The following is a 14,886-nucleotide window of genomic DNA, read 5'->3' as shown; positions in this document are numbered from 1 at the left end:
AGGTCATCTGTCAAGAACTGCTGTAAAAGGGGGTAAAGAAGGGGAAGGCTTGAAAGCTGAAGTGATGAGAAAGGCAGAAGAGGTCTCTGGGCAGAGGAAAGCAAGGAGCGTGCTGAAGTGGGGTGGCTATGAACATGCACTCTTTCATAGCTGCCAACACACCTGCTACTGGTCAGTGCTAAGGAGGAGTGCTGCCACCCAGAATTCTCCAGACACCCTGTTTCCCTCCCATGTGTCCTCTGGCAGTCCTATTTATTACTTTTGTTATTATTTGGTGTGTGTGCGTGTGTACATGCACGCACGTGCACATGTGTGCACGTGGGCTAGTACAGGGGCTGGAACTTGGCCTTGGTGGCAGTCCCTATTTACTCTGCTAATACCAATTCAGTTAACATCTTCACCAGACATTGGCAATAACAGCTGCGATTCTGTTCTCGTGGGATCTAGAACTTAGAGGCAAGCAGGGAGAAGCCGCTCCAGAAATGCAGGCACCCTCCATGCACCCACAGTGTTGCAGGAGCCTCCTTGTTTCAGATAAGAAACCCAAGATTCAGAGTGTTTGAGTGGCCCCAGGAGGTGAAGTTGAGAGGTGCAGCAGACTTAAATCTCACTCAGTCCAACTCTTCTACTCTCAGAGTGCTCCAACACTGCCATAGAAGAAAGAAGGAGCCCATAATGCAGACAGAAATCTTCCTTTCACACCCTCATTTAAACAATTTAGCTCCTAGGGTCTTTCAAAATTTCCCCTTCTGTAGTTTTTTTTATTTTTTTGCCAGTCCCGGGGCTTGAACTCAGAGCCTGAGCACTGTCCTTGGGCTTTCTCAAGGCTAGAATTCTCCCACTTGAGCCACTGTCCCACTTCTGGCTTTTTTCTATGTATGTGGTACTGAGGAATTGAACCCAGGTATTTGTGCATGCTAGGCAAGCACTCTACCACTAGGCCAAACTCCCAGCCCTCTTCTGTAGTTTTATAATGGATTGATCAAACTATGTTATGCTTACATGCCAGAAACTACTTGGTATCATGTGACACACCATTTCCAAAGTGGTTTTGTGTCTCCAAAAGAATGAGTCTGAGTGGGTGGCTCATGACTATAATCCTAGCTAACTCATGAGGCTGTGATCTGAAGATTATGATTCAAAGTTAAACTAGACTCCAATTAACCACCAGAAAGCCAGAACTGGAAAAATGGTACTAGCTGTAAGCAAAAAAGGTCAGGGACAGCACCTAGGCCCCAAGTTCAAGCCCCAGAACTGGCACAAACAACAAACAACACAAAGAGCCTGAACTAGACTGAGCCTTAGGTATAAGTACCAGTTCACTGGGGACAATACAGAAAGGAGGCAGGTTAACAACCTATACTACAGGGACAACGCACACCCAGCAACAGTTGGAGCAGCTGCCACTGCGGCCTGACTGGCACTGGTCAGTAATGTTTGTTGGTGTAGAGTGGTTCCAGGGTGTTGCCTTTGCCCACTAGAAGCAAGTAGCCCCCTGCCTCAAGCGGTGACAACTAAGAATGCTTCTAATCACTGTCAAGTGTCCCCGCCCAGGCGATTACCCTTGATGGGGAATGACATCCTTTCCCTCTCCCAACTTTGGTGGTACTAGGTCTCGTAGTTGCCAGACCTTTTTTGTAATATTATTTTTAGATTGGGTCTCATTCTGTAACCCCCTGTCCCCAGTGTATACCTGGGCCACAGTACTACTTTATTCTTTTAGGTGTCCCACTCTAGCTGGGATGACAGGTGAGCTCCACAATGTTTAGCTCCTTCCATTGAGATGGACTCTCATGAACTTTTCAGCCTGGCTTAGAACTACAAGCTCATCTTCTCATGTAGGTGGGATGAAGATGCATGTCACTGTACCCAGCCATAGTTAAGAAGAGGTCTCATAAACTTTTTGGCCTTGAACTTCAGTCCTTCTAATCTCAACTTCTTAAGCAGGGGGCAACATGGAAAGGAGGCAGGCTAACAACCTAAGCAGCCAGGAATACAGGCATAAGCCAACTTAACAACTAAACTGGAAGGAGAAAAAAGAGAATGGGAATCTACAAAGAGTAGGAGAAATGCAGGGCAGCTAGACACCGGTGGCTCACGTCTATAATCCTAGCTACTCAGGAGGCTGACATCTGAGGATCACAGTTAGAAGCCAGCCCAGGCAGGAAAGTTTCATGACTCTTATCTCCAATAAACTACTCAAAGAAAGTCAAAACTAGCACTGTGGCTCAAGAGGTAGAGCACTAGTCTTGAACACAAAGAGGCTCAGGGAAGGTACCCAGGCTGAGTTTAAGCCCCAGGACAGGGAAGGAAGGAAGGAAGAGAGGGAGGAAGGGAGGGAGGGAGGGAAGGAAGAAAAGAACGAAGAGAAAAGAAGTACAGGGAACACACAAAATCTACAAGATTTAATTTATATAGTTTAGATGTATCTGGGCAGGGGTGATTTGAATGTTAAGTTTTTTGGTATAATAATAGTATTTTGGTTCTGTATGATTCCAAAAGCATGAAAAACAAAAGCAAAATCTGATTAATGGAATTGGATCAAATAAAAAAAAACTTCTGCATAGTAAAAGAAATAACAGAATGAAAAGATAGTTTCCAAAGTAGGAGGAAGTATCTCCCAACTATTCATTTGATAGAGGGATAGTAACTAGAACACAACACACACACACACACACACACACACACACACACACATATCTACAACAAGAAATATAATTTAAAAATGGTCATTTATCTAATACACTCTTCTCAAAAGAATACAAGTGGCTGATAAACATAGGAAAATGCTCAGAATCATTTGTCAACTGGGAAATGCAAATCAAAGCCACACTGAGATACCATCTCATTCAACACAATGGTTTTTAATTAGTACAACTATGAGGATCCTCAATAAGTTAAAGCAGATCTACCATATAATCCAACTATTCCACTGTGGGTGTATATCCAAGGAAATGAAACCAGTGGTACAAAAAGACACCTGAACATTCAGGTTCACCGCTGGACTACTCACAAAAGCTATAGAATAGAATCAGCTTAGGTGCCTATCAACAGATAAACAGATTCAAAAAATAGAGTATATATAATACAATGGAATATTATTCAGCTATTAATAATAGAGTCCTATTATTTGCAGCAACAGAGGAAGGCATTGGAGGACATTGTGTTAAGTGAAGTAACTCTCTCATGTGTGAAAGTTATAAGGTTGACCTGAATGCAGAGCAGAGATGGCCTGAGGTGAGTAAAAGGTCTCTGGATCGAGGCACTGTGTGCTGTCGGCATGAACTCAAGGATCACTAATAGAGCTGAGCCTCCTTAATATGCTTACTGAATGCACAGCCAAGAATCCTGCAAACACAGGCTCAGATTTCCTTCAAACCAATCTGAGGAGAGGGAAGTGGGAAAGGCTAGCATGGGCTTCTTTGTTGCAATTCTCAAGAAGCAAAGCTGGATGATGGGACTTCTAGCTTAATTTAATCCTGTGGCCTCTAGACTAGAGCCTTTCCCTATTTAATTCTGCTGCCAGGATTCCCTTAAAAAAAATAACAAACTCCACACACATACCCTTTATTTCAAGGGCTTCTACCCTACTCTCAGATTCTCAAATGTCTTCTGGACATGTCCGGTGCCAAGTTATATGAAATGCCTTCTTCATTTCCCACCAACCCCAGTTCCCCATGCTCAAATGTTTTCTAATACTCAACCTTCCATCTTGGCTCAAATGTCATTTGTTTATAAAGTTTTCCCACGTCCACACTCTTGCAGCCAGGCTCAACCACAGCCTTTATATTTGTAAGGTATTCCCCTTAAGCTTATATCATGCCTTGATCACGTGTCTGCCTCTATAAAAAATGGTACATGTGTTGAGATCTGGGACTGTATCTCAGAAACCTTTTATTTGCCAAAGCTCTTGTGGTGGCGCAGAACTGCTGAACTCTTCTCCACATCACTGACACAACTCCTGATTTTCCCTTATATAACTGTTCTGTGTATGAACACACATTTTATGTTTTGACAATGCCAAATGACTTGTCTCCTAGACAAAACTTATTTTGCATGAATATTAGTACCTTTTCAAGGAGAATTTTGATCAAGTAATATAACCAGACATATAGGTCAGTGAGATGGAACTAAATGTCAAGACCATTGCATGGAAAAAGAATATAGGTATCCTTGTTAGTAGACTGCTGTGACAATGGGACAGTCACATGGAAAAGAATGAAGCTAGACCTCTACCTCATGCCATAGGTAAAAGTTTACTCAAAATAGATCTAAGGCCTCAGTATAAGAGTTAAAACCACACAATCCTGTGGGGATGATAGTCAACACCCGTTAATTCCACCTATTTAAGATCACATTTCAAGGTCAGCCTGGCAAAAATGTTTGTGAGACTCAATCTCAAACAACAAGCTAAATGTTGTAGTCTGTGTCTAGAATCCCAGCTATATGGATGGCATAAATAGAAAGATCAAGCCCCAAGGTCTATAACAAAACTGAGACTTCTCTAAAAACAGAGCAACAAAGGGCTGATGGAATGGTTCCAATAACAGAGCTCCTGCCTAACAAGCACAAAACCCTGAGTTCAAAATCCAGGATCCTCCCCCCACAAAATCCAAGCCAAATCAAAATAGAAAGCTTCATAAAATTCTTATAAATACACAGAAGTAAAATTTAATGGAAGTGGATTTTGGAATAGTTTCTTAACTATGACACAAAAATCACAAAGAACTAAAGAAAAAAAGCAGGTTAAGTTGGACTTCACAAACGTTGGAAACTTTGTGCAATGAAGGATCTTAAGCTAAAAGGACAAAGATAAGTTGGGTACCAGTGGCTCATACCTATAATCCTATCTACTCAGGAGGCTGAAATCTCAAGATCATAGCTGGAAGCCAGGCCAGGCAGGACAGGCTTGTAAGAAAGATTCTTATTTCCAATGAGCCACCAGAAAACCAGAAGTGGAGCTGTAACTTGAAACGGTAGCAAACTAGTTTTGAGCAAAAAAAAAAAGCTCAGAGACAGTGCTTAGACCCTGAGTTCCAGCCCCATTACTGACAGAAAAAAAAGGTGGGGCAAAGATAGATAGTTTCACAAAATATGACAAAGTGGGCTGGGAGTTTGGCCGAGTGGTAGAGTGCTTACCTAGCATGCATGAAGACCTAGGTTCGATTCCTCAGTACCACATACATAGAAAAGCCGGAAGTGGTGCTGAGGCTCAAGTGGTAGAGCTCTAGCCTTGAGAAAGCCCAAGGACAGTGCTCAGGCCCTGAGCTCAAGCCCTGGGATTGGCAAAAAAAAATATATGACAAAGTATTTGAAAATTGTACTTTTGATAAGGGTCTAGTATCTAGAATACAAAAAGAACTTTGGCAACTCAGTAACAGAAAAAAGAGCCCAGTAAAGAAGGGGGCAAAGGACTTAAATGAATCTTTCTCAAGAGAAGACAAACAGGTGGGCAACAAGAGTGTAAAAAGACATCACCAGGTGTTTGGAAACCACAGTGACACAGCATTCCACACCACCAGCATGACTTCATTTTTTGTTGTTTTTTTTTTTTTTTTTTTATTAAGGGCTTGGTCATGGGGATTGAACTCAAGGCCTGTACTCTGTTCTTGAGCTCTTTACTCAAGGATAGCACTCTACCACTTTGAACCACCGCTCCACTTCGTTTTCTGGTGGTTCATTAGAGGTAAAGAGTCTTCCAGACTTTCCTGCCTGGTTTTGAACTGAGATCCTTACATCTCAGCATCCTGAGTTTCTAGGATTGTAGGTGCAAAGACTGTCTTTGATTTTGTGATACTTCCACCTCAGCTTCCTGTGTTCGGGGATTACAGGTACTTATCAGCATGTCTAGGTGGTACATTGTATTACAAATGGAAAACAACAGTTGTTAGTGAAGATGTGGGAAACTGGAAATTGTGCATCCCTACTGGGAATGTAAACAGAACAGCAGCTGTAGAGGACAGTCTGGGTCCTCAGTAAGTTATACAAAATTACGGAATGACCCAGCAGTTACTCGTGTTCCCAGGTGTACACCAACAAGAACTGTAAACCAAGTTAAACCAAAGCACACTGTGGATGCGCATAGCATCACTATTCACATAGTCAAATCCCATCTGTGTCTACAGAAGGGAATATGATTCTGCCATAAAGATAATGTTTTACTGACAGATGACAACATAGATGGGCCTTGAAGCATGATGCCAGGTGGAAGAAACCAGATACAAAAGGCCCTGTATTGCATATTTCTACAAACAAGAATATAGAGGAGAAGCAAATCTACTGAGAGCGTATCAGCTGTTAGAACAGGGGATACATGGGGAATGACTGAGGTTCTGGAATGAGAATGAGATAGTGGTGAGCTGTAGTATCCTCTCATCAGATATGTCCTTCTGCACTGGTCACAAACAGCAGGGGTGCCACGGCCAGCAGTGAGCACATAGGTAGCATGTTGTCTAGATGGTAAGTGAGAAATGAAAGGTATACTTTTGTGCTTTAGGAGTTTTCACATTAAATAAAAATAGGATATTGATGTTACAGCTAATTTTTGTCAAGTAGTACCATACTACTTGACTTGACTCAGGAACATCTAACAAAGACTTGACTTTTCCTTTCTTGCCACTCTGCTAGAATGGAGGGAAAGGGTAATTTTGCTTTTATCTATTCATTCAGTGAGGCAAGACTGCCCTGGGACTGATTTAAGCCTTCTTGTGTCTGGCTTAGTGTTAGGAAATGGTTTTTCAAACACAGTATTCTTTACCAAACCCAAACCAGAATAAATGACCTCTCTTCACTTAGAAGCCACTGAAGGTCAGTGGCCTGCAGAGTTCTATGTGAGCACTAAGGCCACCCACCTATCTACAAAGTAGCTGTAGGGTCCCCAAGTTGTGCTTGAGGTGCTCAGAGGGCAAAGGGCAGCTACATCATAAAGTGGAAGGTGTCTGCTCTCTACCTGCCCAGGGTGACGTGACTGGAGAAACACCAGAAGCCACGTGGGAAGGTTATGAGAGAGCAGCCAGGTCACATGGGGAAGTTAAGCAAGGTACAGCCCAAGTAGGCCCTTGACCCTGGCCCCAGGTAGAGGCTCTGGTGCCCAGGCTGGTAGTTGGATCACTGCTCCAGAGTTTGGTCCCCTCCATACCCCACTAAGCCACTAAGGAAGTATCGGTGAAATGGCATTGCTTGTCTTGGCAACACAGGGTCCACTCCTCAAGTCTTCCTAAAAGCCCTTATGCATGTGGACACTTCCTAAGACAGAAAAACAAGATGCCAGAAGCGTCCTTCACTCTTAGGAAAAGGGGTGAACCATCCAAAATGTGGAGTAAAAAAATCTGGATAGATCAGGGCACTGGTGGCTCATACCTGCAATCCTAGCTACTCGGGTGGCTGAGATCTGAGGATTGAGATGCGAAACCAGCCAGGGAAGGAAATTAAGGGTCACTTTATCTCCAATAAACTACCAAAAAGCGAGAAGTAGAGTTGTGGCTCAAGTGGTAGAACACTAGCAAAAGAAGCCTGAGGACAGCACAGAGGCTGAGTTCAAGTCCCAGGACTCCTGTCCCCTGGCCCCCCCCACCAAAACAACAACAACAACAACAAATCTGGACAGGAGGTATATGGGTACTTCTCAGTCTCTGTCCTTCAAAATAGTCAAACAGCAAAACAGGCAACTGGTTTTGTGATAAATCCTTACTCCCAGTGGTCTTATGATGTAAGGGATTACTACTTTAAATAAGCAGCTTGTTTCCTTCATTCAAATGCTGTTAATTCTGAAGATTTCTAACTAGACGTCAAATTCCATTGGTAGGGCCAAACTTGAGGTCTTAGAGCAAGCAGCTTCAGTGGTAATAAGAGCAAGCCTGGTTCCAGGGAAGAGTTCAAGGGTAGAGCCTGAGGGTAGCTCCCAGGCCTCCTCTGGCCCTGTTTTGTTTACCACAGCGGCATCCCTGGACTTACTACTGACTCAGCATGGTCTCTTGCTACACAACAAAACTTAGTAGTTGTGTCAGAGAACATAAAAGTACCCAAGGCCTGCACAACCTAGAATATTTCCTATCTGGCCTTTCACAGCAAGTGTTCTCTTTTATATTTTTCTAGGCCAACATTTCCTAGTAAGAGGTAGATACAGAGAAGGGAGGATCAAGACTGACTGTGCACCCCATTCCACATGATTAATGAAGGGACAAGAGAGCAGTGACCCCTTGCAGTAACAAGGTTGAAGAAGAATCATAGGTGCACCCATGATAACTGTACTGAAAGGTGCAACTCGGCAAGGAAGCAGTGGAGGGGAGCTCAAGATGCCTTAGAGGTTTGGACCTGGAAACCCAGCTATAGTGGAAGGTAGGAGTGACATCAGGAATTATTCATCTGCTATTCATCTGTTCATAGTCACTTTCTTGCCCTTACCACTTCTGTAGAATACTGCTGAACTGGGTATCTATCAGGGGAAGTACACACACTCCAAAAAAACTAGACTGTTTTAGGAAAACTAAGGCTGCCACCAACTCCCACCAAGGCCTCTAAAACTGAAGGCCAGCCTGCAGTTATCCCAAGCCTGGAGCCCCAGCTCTCATCCCTGAATGTGAAAATAATATACAGATATGCCTCTGAGCACTCTACCTGCTCAACTCTGCTGTGCTGGATAAAAGAGAGAAGCTTTAACTGTATTATGTTTTCTCTTAGTGTGGTCTAGGGATTGAACATAGGCCCTCACTCATGATAAGCTTGCCTTTCCCACTGAGCTAACTCTCCAGTAACTGTATGATTCTACTTTTTAACCATGGCGGGAGGGTTGATCTAAAAATAAATATGTAGGAGAAACTAAATGTTTAAAAAGACATCTGGAAGGTCATGTAACTTCTCTTGGGTCTCTGTAGGCTCCCCTCCTACCACAAATGAGGTCTTCCTTGTGTAGGCTTCTCAGGTAGGCCCATCATGGACCCAGAGGCAAAGATGGCCTCTGCCCCATCTCACTAGTCTACTCCTTCTTGATTTTCTTAGTTCTTAATTTTACCTACTTCCTTCTCTTTTGCCAATTATCTTCTTTTCCTTCAAATTTACCCTACAAAGCTAAGTTGAATTCACTCATGTTAGCACAGGCTTTGGGCAACAGCCCTAAGCTCCAAGATGGCTCTACCCAGAGTCCCTGGAAAGCTAGTAGCCAAAAACCACTGAGGACCAAGGAACCAGATTTTAAACTTAATTTTTAGTTTCATTAATTCAAGTTTAAATTACTTAATATGGTAGATGGCTAACATATAACCAAGGTAATTCTAACACTAGAGTTCGCAGGTCCTTTGGTATTAATGAGAAAAATCAACAGTTGGTCAGCATTAATGCTCTTTAGGGCCATCACCATAAATCTCATCTTTAAAAATATGATATATATAATGTATATACATATCATATAATGAATATTACTATAATATATATGACAAGAGAAAATCTAATATGTCCTCAAACTTTTGCTTTCCCCCTGGAGTTTGGGGACTAGGCTTGTTCTCTGACTCCCCCAGGTGGAGACATGAAGACTGCAACATGGTATTGAAGAGCAGCCCCTCAAGGTGGCAGCTGTTCTCAAACCTGCTCAGGAAGCAGGGAACAGGGAAGTCTGCTTAACACAGCTCACAGATAAGAAAATACAAGATGATCATGCTCAGTGTGTGCCTGGCCTCCGACAGACTCCTGCCCATTATGGAAAGTCCTAACTGCAAGCTTGTAGAGGATTTCTCCTGTAACTTTGGAAGGCAGTTGACTGCCCGGCCATACTGTGAAGGCAGGGAAAACTTCACTACTGCATGGCAGGATGCCAGTCAATGCTTTATCACCTCACAGACCAGGGTAGAGCACTTCCTGTCACTTACTTGAGGAACTCTTTCTAGAAGAGGAATGCTGAATCCACTTGTCTACTGTGCCTCCTGGTACCTGAACTTTCAGTGGTAAGCCTGTGCCTGTTTAGGTGCTTTCAAGCACCTGATGTTCTAACTCCAAGTTCCAGGTGGCTTTCCCAGGTGGGCTTGCTCCATTTTATCCCTTCCATCCTGCAGAGACGAGGTCTGATTGAATGGGTCCAGGTTTACTTGCAAATATACTGAGACTGTCCAGAGGAAACAGGTGTCACACAGCACCAGCAATACAGACAGCCCAGACTCAAGTACTTAACTGGTTAGGGTCATGTTACTCACTGTTTTCATTCTCCCCAATCAGCAGGACATAATGTTGACACAGGACTTGATGTGCTTATGACAAAGTTTATCTTGTAAAACATATTCAAAGTATATTCTAGTGGAAAGCATCCTCCAAATGTATGTATGTATGTTATGTATGTATGCATGGTATGCATGTATATATGTGGCAAGATCTTCCTCTGATTCTCAGCTGGCCTGAAACTTGTTATGTTGCCCAGGCTGACCTGGAATCTGCAATCCTCTTGACTCAGTCTCCTCAGTGCTGGGATTACAGCACTAAATAAATAAATAAATTTTAACTATGAAATCTTAGGCCATGTGGTGCTGTACGTCTGCAGTCCTAGCTACTTAGACAGCAAGATCAAAATCTGAGACTGATTCCATGCACAAGCTCAAGGCTCACTCCGAAAAACAATGAAAGCAAAAGAACTGGAGGCATAAAGAAAACATAGTTGAGGGGAAATAAAAATAGTATCTTCAGACTTTTACAGAACTGAAATTCAGGTGGTAGAGCATTAGTTGTGTGTGGAGATGTTTTACCACTGAACTTGTTTCAAAATCTTGAGACTACTTTCTTTTCCAAATATATTAAAGCAAACAAAAATATTCTATTTCTTAAAACTTTTACAACACCTTAAAAATGTCCTGTGTTAGGTGTGGTGGTGCAGGCTTTTGATCCCAGCACTCATTTGGCTGAAGCCAAAGCATCTTGAGTTCATAGATGGCCTAGCCCACACACCATCAAGTTCAAGGCCAGTCTTAGCTACATAATGAGACCCTGCTTCAAAAATCCAAACCTAGCCATGGGCTTGTGGTTCACTAATGTAATCCTAGCTACTCAGGAAGTTAACATCTGGAGGATAGTGGTTTGAAGCCGGACTGTCTCCAGTTAACCAGAAACAAACAAATAAACAAAACAAACAAACAATACAGGCTCAGGCTCAAAACTGGCTCAAATGATAGAGTGCCAGCTGCCCAAGCAAGCCAAGGAAGAGAGAGGTTTTGAAGCCCTACTGCCAGCAAAACAAATAAACATACACATATACCAACACCATCACAACACAAAAAAGGCAGACAGGAAAGAGTCCCAAATCCTTAATCTCCTATGTCATAGGCAATTTAGTTAAAATAAATAACACTGAATAAAAATTTTGCATGGAAATGCATTTAGATCATAGTACATGGATAGCCTCTTTTTAAAAAAACAACTTGTTTTGAAACTTTTTCCTCATCATTTGTTTTTTTTTTTGCAAGTCCTGGGGCTTGAAATCAGGGCCTGGGCACTGTCCTTTGACACTTTTGCTTAAGGCTAGCACTCTGCCACTTGATCCACAGCACCACTTCTGGCCTTTTCTGTGTATGTGATACTGAAGAAATGAACCCAGGGCTTTGTGTATGCTAGGTGAACATGCTAACACTAGGCTATGCTCCTGGCCCTCCTCATCACTTCTGAAATTCACTAACAGAATCGTGTTAAATTATGTCCTACACCATCAGCCTGGTTGGAGGCATTTAGGTCACTGGTGATATGTCTACAAAGGGAATTGTGGGACCCCTTTCCTATCCTCTTTTTCTCTGCTTCCTAGCTAGTAATACGAGTGGCTTATTTTTTTTTTTTTTTTTTTTTTTTTGCCAGTCCTGGGGTTGGGCTCAGGGCTTGAGCACTGTCCTTGGACTTTCTCAAGGCTAGCACTCTACCACTTGAGCCTCAGCACCACTTCCAGCTTTTTGCTATGTATGTGGGGTACCGAAGAATTGAACCCGGGTCTTCGTGCATGCTAGGCAAGCACTCTACCACTAGGCCAAACTCCCGGCCCCACGAGTGGCTTATTTTGAAGCATACTTCTCACCATTGACATGAACCATCACCATGAGAGGTTAAAACAAGTAGGGCTATCAGCCTAGGACAGGAACTCCCAAAAATATGATCTAAATAAATATTTTCACTTGTTGTCTTCGTTACTTTATTGTAGTAATGAAAAACTGACTGCCTTCATGAATTGCAGAGAATTCTATTCACTCTACTTATCTCAAAATAAATAATATAGGGCTGGCAGGAGTTTGGCCTAGTGGTAGGGTTCTTGCCAAGCATGCATGAAGACCTGTGTTTGATTCCTTGGTACCACATGCATAGAAAAAAGCCAGTAGTGCTGAGGCTCAAGTGGTAGAGCTCTAGCCTTGAGAAAGTCCAAGGACAGTGCAAAGGGCCTGAGCTTAAGCCTAGGACTGACCAAAAAAAGTTTATATACAGTGGTTTGGAATTAAAAAAAGAAGTAATGTCTTACAGGGCTACATCTAGTGAGGGTGGCAAGTTGAAACAATATGAAAAATAATTAGTATGGCGAATAATTACTAATGAGTTTAGAAAGTTGAAAAAATATGGTGAAAACAGGTTCCCTTAAATTTAAAAATATATGAATTTGAGTTTGAGTTAAAAAGATGAAGTATTTGGTCAGAGGTTATTCAGTCAGTAGAGTATTCTAAAACAGTGGCCTTTAGGTATGTTCTTGGGACATGGTGGGTGGGGTCCCTCATTTGCTTTCAGGAGTCCAAGAAGTCAGAGCTACTTTCCTAACAGGAAGACACAGTTTGGCCTTTGTAGGCTCATGATGTGGAGTGTTCACAGACTACACATGATATCAGAATGGACTCGACTCAGAGACAGACAGCTGAACAGGTTTGTAAGAACATAAAGCAATATTCCTCTTTCAGGTGACCAGGCTTAATTTTTACTTGGATAAATTTAGTATGTAGATATAGCTCCTCTCTGGGGTTCTAACTTTGGTGAGTGAACAGGAGCAGCCCCCTCCCCTTCATCTGAGCACTGCAGTTCTACAGGAAAGTGCAAGCAGGTCGAGTTACATGTCAGTTATATGTTGCTCTGTAACCAAACATGTGCTCTGCAGAGGGGCTCAGTAAGGTTGTGTGTGTGTCCTTCAGGAGACATTTAGCAATGCATAGATACACTCGTGGTTGCTAATGGCCTTCAGTGGGTTAAGTCCAAGGATGCCAGTGAACCTTCTACTGAGCACAAGATCCAGGACAGCCCTTCAACAAATAACTGGCCCCACATGTCCAGGGTTGGAGCTACGGTGGGGTGGGAGATCACAAGGGTGTCTCCTCAGTGTCACCCATCTGTCCCCTGACAGCTGGACAGGAGGATGTGTTGGAGGAGCTGGTAGTTTAGGGGAGAACCACCTGCTTGCTCGAGGTCTTGAGAACGCCCTCAGGGAAGCAGCTGCCAGTCCTTTGCACCTGGGCCACCTTTCTCCAGCACCTGAGCAAGGACGAATAGGTGGAGAGAGATCGGGAAGAGCCAACCAAGATCGCAGCAATTCAAAACAAGGACTTACATTTCCTACATAACAACTCCACAGGAATTTCAATGTCTTTTAACAGTATTGTTGTAAATCCTGAGATAAATCCTGCCACATATCTTCCAGAGCCTTATCTGTAGTATTTTCCAAATACTACTTCTTTTTGACTTGGATTTACTGGAGTTCATTTGAGGGTTGTACAGAAGAAAGCTTGGAAGAGAATGAAGGAAACAAGATACAGGAGGTCCTAACAGAAGATGAGTGCTCAGAGATGAGCCTACAGATGGAGGCTTTTGTCTTGCCAGGGAAACGGGGCCCAGATGTCCTCCTGTCCAGCCCAGACCACCTTCAATCCTCCCTTGACATTTCCCGTTGTCCTCTTCCAACTAACTCAGAAGAAAGCTCCTGCCAGAGTATGAACAGAAAGTAAACAAACAAAAGAAGAATGTTGGAGAAGATATTTTAAAATTTTTATGTTAACCTAAGGATGTGCTATCAGTTTAAAACAGCATTACAGTTTTAACTTACAGACAACGATCCCACTGCCCAGTGCACTATGACCTTCGGGCAGGTCCTTGTCTCTCTGCTCCACCCATGGGGGTGGTGGCAATGAAAGTGTAAAGGGATGTCATTCCTAAAGGTAGCCAGTGTCCAGAGAAGCTACCAACTCCAAGGAAGGCTGTTCAGCTTTCTTTTCAGCATAGATTCTATGTAAGCGTTGCTGTATAGACTTTGAAACAAAACTAAGCTGAGCCGGACACGCAAAATACATGAGCAGAGAACAATACTCAAATCACCTTTAATGTGCTGGAAACAAATCACTTCACAAAAGCATTAACAACTTTTTAAAGCATAACTTTGGACACAATACACAAATTTAAAAGACAAGACAAAACAAAACAATACAGCAACACCATCCTGTGGTCTGATCTTGTGAAATGAACTTTAGGATTTCAGAGGAATTTATTAAGATGTTAAATATTCACGAAATGTGCCTAGTCGTGCTCCCCCAGACTTGAATGCTACTGAGAAGAGCTGCTCAAGAATATAGTTCCTTGTCAATCTCCACCACATTTTCCAATTTCAAGTGGCCTATGAGTCCAGCTGTGTTCTTGTTCCTTAAATACGTGCTGCAAAACTAGCAGTGAGAACTGGACAAACTTCCATTTCCAGGACACATGTGGATAAGCAACAAGTCAAATTTTAAAATTCTATTTGGAAGAGGAGAGAAAAAAGAAAGAAATGTATCAGTGTTTCATTGAAGAAGTAGGCCTTTTGAGAATAAGGCACAAGTTGGCTATAACGGTGATGGCCTTTGCTATGCTGAGATATAGCCTGCCACCTAATTTTTTTTTGGGGGGGGGGACAAATTTTGTACCAGAGAA

The 14,886-nt window shown here is 42.8% G+C and overlaps 1 protein-coding gene across 6 annotated transcripts in view; it reads right to left on the bottom strand.

Moving 5' to 3' along the window:
- The window catches only part of Ppp2r5c (protein phosphatase 2 regulatory subunit B'gamma), a 130,735-nt gene that overhangs the window by 111,952 nt on the left and 3,897 nt on the right, over nucleotides 1-14,886 (bottom strand). The window contains exon 3 of one of the 6 annotated variants that reach the window (XM_090344847.1): nucleotides 13,383-13,461. The exons of the other annotated variants lie outside the window; for them this stretch is intronic. The gene's annotated coding sequence lies outside the window, so the exon portion shown is untranslated. The remainder of the gene's footprint in view (nucleotides 1-13,382; nucleotides 13,462-14,886) is intronic. 6 annotated transcript variants of the gene reach the window in all.

This window comes from Megascapheus bottae, chromosome 14, assembly GCF_031878675.1.
Source record: "Megascapheus bottae isolate mThoBot1 chromosome 14, mThoBot2.hap1, whole genome shotgun sequence".
Classification (NCBI taxonomy): domain Eukaryota; kingdom Metazoa; phylum Chordata; class Mammalia; order Rodentia; family Geomyidae; genus Megascapheus; species Megascapheus bottae.
This window is presented reverse-complemented; position numbering and strand designations above follow the sequence as displayed.